Below are 5,019 nucleotides of genomic sequence, written 5' to 3' on the forward strand. Positions count from 1 at the left end.
CAACGAGTACAGGCCACGCGGCAAGTTAAAAAGCACGCTTCCATTTCTTAAAGTAAGTTTCTGGGAACTGACAGCCAGATTCCTCCTTACACTCGGAATTATGACAACACATAAACCAACAGCCTCTCTCAGAGACAAGTGACCAATGCCCATCTTGTGGCGGACATACGTAGTTGACAAGATTACACGCAGGGACTGCACAGAAAACTACAGCGGAGAAGCAGACAGACGACAATCGAGCTGCATTCGTGCAATTCAGTTACCCTGTAAACCCCATGCACAGCTGTTCCTTGTAGGTACACACAGGCCACTGAGTGTCTCTGACTCCGGGACTTGGAACTCGGATTATATGACCGTCTGCGGCACTGATTACTTCCTTGTGTGAGGTAACTCCCGATGGAACATATGTAAATCACGATAGCTCATTGAGAAATACGTCCAAAATAGTACCCAAGAGATGTATTTCTGTTGTGTTTCTAGTCCTGTTCCTGACATGACATCCATCATTGTACTTATTGTGTGCTTCCTGACGGTTTGGTGCATGCTTCCGTGATCGCATTGTGTGCAGTAATCTGCGTTTTAGCTGCAATTACGTGTGTTTGAAACCTCGGACCACCGGCCTCTATTTTATTTTCATCTTCTCGTGCGCAATTGCAACACAGTAAACGATCAATTAATATTGGGAAATGACATACACAGGCGTGTGAAAAGCCCAGTTTCCGTGGCAATTATGCAATGGATAGAGATTACTTTGGTTCAGGAGATAAGGATGGAAAGTGTGTTTGGGTAGAGATGAGGAACATCGAGGAAAGAGGAAACCAGCCGCTGTGGCTTACAAGAACACTAACAGTAACCATAGTGTTAAAAAAAAGTACAGGAAAAAATACCGCCTGTGAATGATAAGGGAAGGCAAGAATTATGGGAGACATTCATTTCCCTTCTTCCTCTCCCCTTTGAATTGGAAAGAAACTTTGAAGAAAAACAATCGAAAAGTTATATATGCCCCATCGAACAACGTGCGCCGTACCTTGGTCATTGTTTACTGTAGATTAGAATACTTACAATGTGCAAACAGGCCCTTCGGCCCAGCAACTCCACACTGACCCGCCCGAGCCCAAATGCATTCCTTTCCTTTCACCCCGTCAATTTAGCGCGGCCATTTCAACTAACAGGTACATTTTTGGACTGTGGGAGAAAACCAGAGCAAGCGCACGCAGCCACGGGGAGAATGTGCAAACTCCACACATTCAGTTGCATGAGGCGGGATTGGACCCTGACACTGTGACATTGTGAAACAGCAGCGCTCACGATGGTGTCAGCGTGAAATGGGACTTATTTGCCTTCTTTAATTGGGAAAAATCTCTGTCATTGTGAGTATCTGGAAAGATCGGTTCCTTCGCCAGAAAAAGATATGAATATGTCATTAAACTTTGTTTGTTTCATGTCCGAGAATACTCAGATCAATAGCTCCCTTGATTACCTCTGCTGGTCATGTTCGCAAAGAGATCCAGCAAATTGCCAAGTGTGATTTTCCTTTGAATGAATAATTTTGACTCAATTTGGCTGCAAATGTCTTTTCCTAACTTTGTGATTTTCTTCTTTTACATTGGTGTCTCGCACCTTACAAATGACAGCAAAGGTATGAATGGAGATGGAAAAATTTAACTCAAGTCAGCGGCAGCTTTCAATGAGATCACGGCTGATTTGGTCAGTGCTCAGGGCGCGGCGCTGTCTGTAGTCATGGCCGAGTGGTTAAGGCAATGGATTAGAAATTCATTGGGGTTTCCCCACGTAGGTTCGAATCCTACTGACGACGTTATGAATGCTTCCCTGCTGCAACATTTCAAAGTTCAAAACGCCTGTTTTGCAAACCAGGCCTGTAATATGATTAGACTTGAGAAACTCGAGTTCTTCATCAGAAATGCTCCACACTTAAAACATTATCTCTGTTTCTCTTTCCAGATACACTGCTCGACACATCGGGTTTCTGCAGTTGTTATTGAACTCCCTGAGCAGAAGTGCTGCTTTTCATTAGAATCCTTTAATCCCTTGTCCTCTGTTCTCTGACTCTGGTCATTGGCAACACTTCCTCCTGCTCGTCAGAGTGCTCATTCCCCACCGTTCCCTCTCCCATCATTACAAATAACTGCAGGAAATTGCCACTTAAACATCTTTTTTCCAAAGTGAAACTCACCAGCCTAGGAACTCTCTCCACCAAATGGGACTTCTCATCCCTGGACATGGTGCAAGCTAGAGGATTGTGAAGAGATACTATGAAAATATTGTCAGTTGGCAGTTGGAAAAATGCGTAGGAAGCAAACCATATAATTTAGGCTCCAGCTTTGGAAATCTTGAGAAACTCTTTGGGAAATGGAATCATAGGAGATTGAAGAAGTGTAAATTGTCAGTCCGAGTAGAGGAAGGGACATTGACTCTGATGTTCTCGGCAGAGGAACTGATCTGAGACATTGAAAGAATTCTCGCTCCCGTACGTGAGGAATGCAAACTTCATCTGGACTGTGGGACAATGAAAAACTCTGGAACACTCAAGACAATATCCAAATATTGACTGAGATCACCACAGTACGAGTACAATAGATGGGTCAGTTTTTGTCCAGTGTGTGCGGGAGGTCTTCCTGACACAGTATGTAGACATGCCTTCAAGGGAAGAAGCCACTTTGGATTTAGTACTGGGTAACGAGCCTGGCCAGGTTTTAGATTTGGAAGTAGGTGAGCACTGTGGAGACAGCGATCACAACTCTCTCTCCGGTTTACTTTCCTGATGGAAAGGGATAGATGTACTCCACGGAGCAAGAGTTTCAGCTGGTGGAAGGGAAATCACGATGCAATTAGGTAAGATTTGGGAAACGTAGAATGGGTTAGGAAACTGCAGAGTGTGAGCACATTAAAATGTGGAGCTTATTCAAGGAAAAGCTCCTGTGTGTCCTAGATTTGTGTGTGCCTGTCAGGCAGGGAGGAAGATATAGAACGCGTGAGCCATGGTTTACTCAGGAAGTGGAATGCCTGGTGAAGAAGGAACAAAGTCTTATGTTAGGACAAAACGTGAAAACTCAGTTAGAGCGCTCGAGAGTTCCACCGATATCAGGAAAGACCTAAAAAGAGAGCTTAGAAGAGCCAGGAGGAGACATGAGAAGTTGTTGGCAGATAGTATCAGGGTTTACCCGAAGGCTTTCCATAGGTATGTCAGATCTAAAAGAATGACGAGAGTTAAATTTGGGACAATCAAGGATAATAGTGGGAAGTTTTGTGTGGAGTCAGAGGAGATAGGGGAAGTACTAAATAAATATTTTTTGACAGTGTTCGCGATAGAAAATGTAAATGTTGGCGACGAAAATACATAGATACTTGCGTCTAGTGTAGTAGATATTGAGGTTCACAAGGATTAGGTGATAGAAATACTGCAGAGTGTGAAAACAGACAAGTCCCCTGGGCCGGATGGGATCTGTCCTAGGATCCTCTGGGAAGCAAGGGAAGAGATTGATGTGCCTTTGGAATTGATTTTCAAATCATCGTTGTCTACAGGAATAGTGCCTGTGGAATGCAGCATAGCATATGTTGTTCCCTTGTTCAAAAAGTTTCGTAGAGACAACGCTGGTAATTGCAGACCAGTGAGTCTCACTGCAATTGTTGGTAACGTGTTGGAAAAGGTTATTATAGATAGGATTTATGACCATCTCGAAAAGAATAATCTGATCAGGGACAGTCAGCACGGTTTTGTGAAGGGTAGGCCTTGCCTAACGAATATTGTTGACTTTTTTGACAAAGTGACCAAACAGGTAGATGACAGTAACCCGGTTGATGTGGTGTATATGGTTTCAGCAAGTTGTTCGATAAGTTACCCCATAATAGGCTATTATACAAAATGCGGAGGAATGGAACTGTGGGAGAGATTGCAGCTTTGATCAGTAATTGGCTTGCCAGTAGAAAACGGTGTTGTAGTTGTTGGAACATGTTCTTCTTGGTGTCCAGGTCTTTGCGGCGTATTTCAAGGGTCGGTGTTACATCCACTGCTGTTACATGAGATCTAACCTTGCCAATCAGTCTCCTATGGGGAACATTTTTTAACGCCTTACTGAAGTCCATATAGATCACATTTACTGCTCTGCCCTTCTTTGTTACTTCTTTGTTACTTCTTCAAAAAACTCAATCAAGTTTGGTAGACATGATTTTCCACGCACAAAGCCATGTTAACAATCCCGAATCAGTCCTTGCCTTTCCAAATACATGTATATTCTGTTCCTCAGGATTCACTCCAACAACTGGAGTATTCTTGGCAGATGCAGTTTCATGTAGGGAATACGAGGTCATATACTTTGTTGGGAAGAATCAAAAGACACACTAGTGTTAAAATCGATAGAAACGCAAAAGAAGTGCGGTGCAGAGGAGTCTCAGTGTTCTTATACATGAAACGGACAAAGGTTAATCACATATTTATTTATTCCTGGAAAAATAAAAGGCTTTTCTGATGCTCACAATTAAAGAGATGGTTTCCAAGAAAATAGGAAAATTAAGTCACCAGTAGAATAATCAATTACCAAGATATCCCTCGTGGTGTTTTTTGGGACATGTGGGATTTTTTTGATTTTGGTTCTCCAAACGTTTTTACAATGGAACCGAGAGTTTTAGATGGGAAGTTAAGATCACGCATGACTATTGCCATTTTTGTCACTCCCACGCAATTTTTCCTCCTGTACGATTTATTTCCCTTTGTGGTTACTGCGAGTGGGCTTGTAAACTACACATGCTTGTGAGTCCATTCCTCACAGTCCAAAGATTTGCAGGTCAGGTGAATTGGCCATTCTAAATTGCCTGTAGTGTTAGGTTAGGGGTATGGGTGGGTTGCGCTTCGGCGGGTCGGTGTGGACTTGTTGGGCCGAAGAGCCTGTTTCCACACTGTAAGTAATCTAATCTAATCTAATCAACTCCAGCCAAACAGACTTTACATCCTTATTTCCTGAATCATGGTAAATTCTAACCATTGCATAAATGTCATTAAAA

At 42.9% G+C, this 5,019-nt stretch overlaps 1 non-coding gene across 1 annotated transcript; it reads left to right on the forward strand.

The window, feature by feature from the left end:
* Positions 1-1,734: 1,734 nt before the first annotated feature.
* On the forward strand, positions 1,735-1,816 carry trnas-aga (transfer RNA serine (anticodon AGA)). Its single transcript has one exon. It is a non-coding gene; the product is annotated as a tRNA-Ser (tRNA).
* The last annotated feature ends 3,203 nt before the right edge of the window (positions 1,817-5,019 follow it).

This window comes from Chiloscyllium punctatum, unplaced genomic scaffold, assembly GCF_047496795.1.
Source record: "Chiloscyllium punctatum isolate Juve2018m unplaced genomic scaffold, sChiPun1.3 scaffold_171, whole genome shotgun sequence".
Taxonomy (NCBI): Eukaryota; Metazoa; Chordata; class Chondrichthyes; order Orectolobiformes; family Hemiscylliidae; genus Chiloscyllium; species Chiloscyllium punctatum.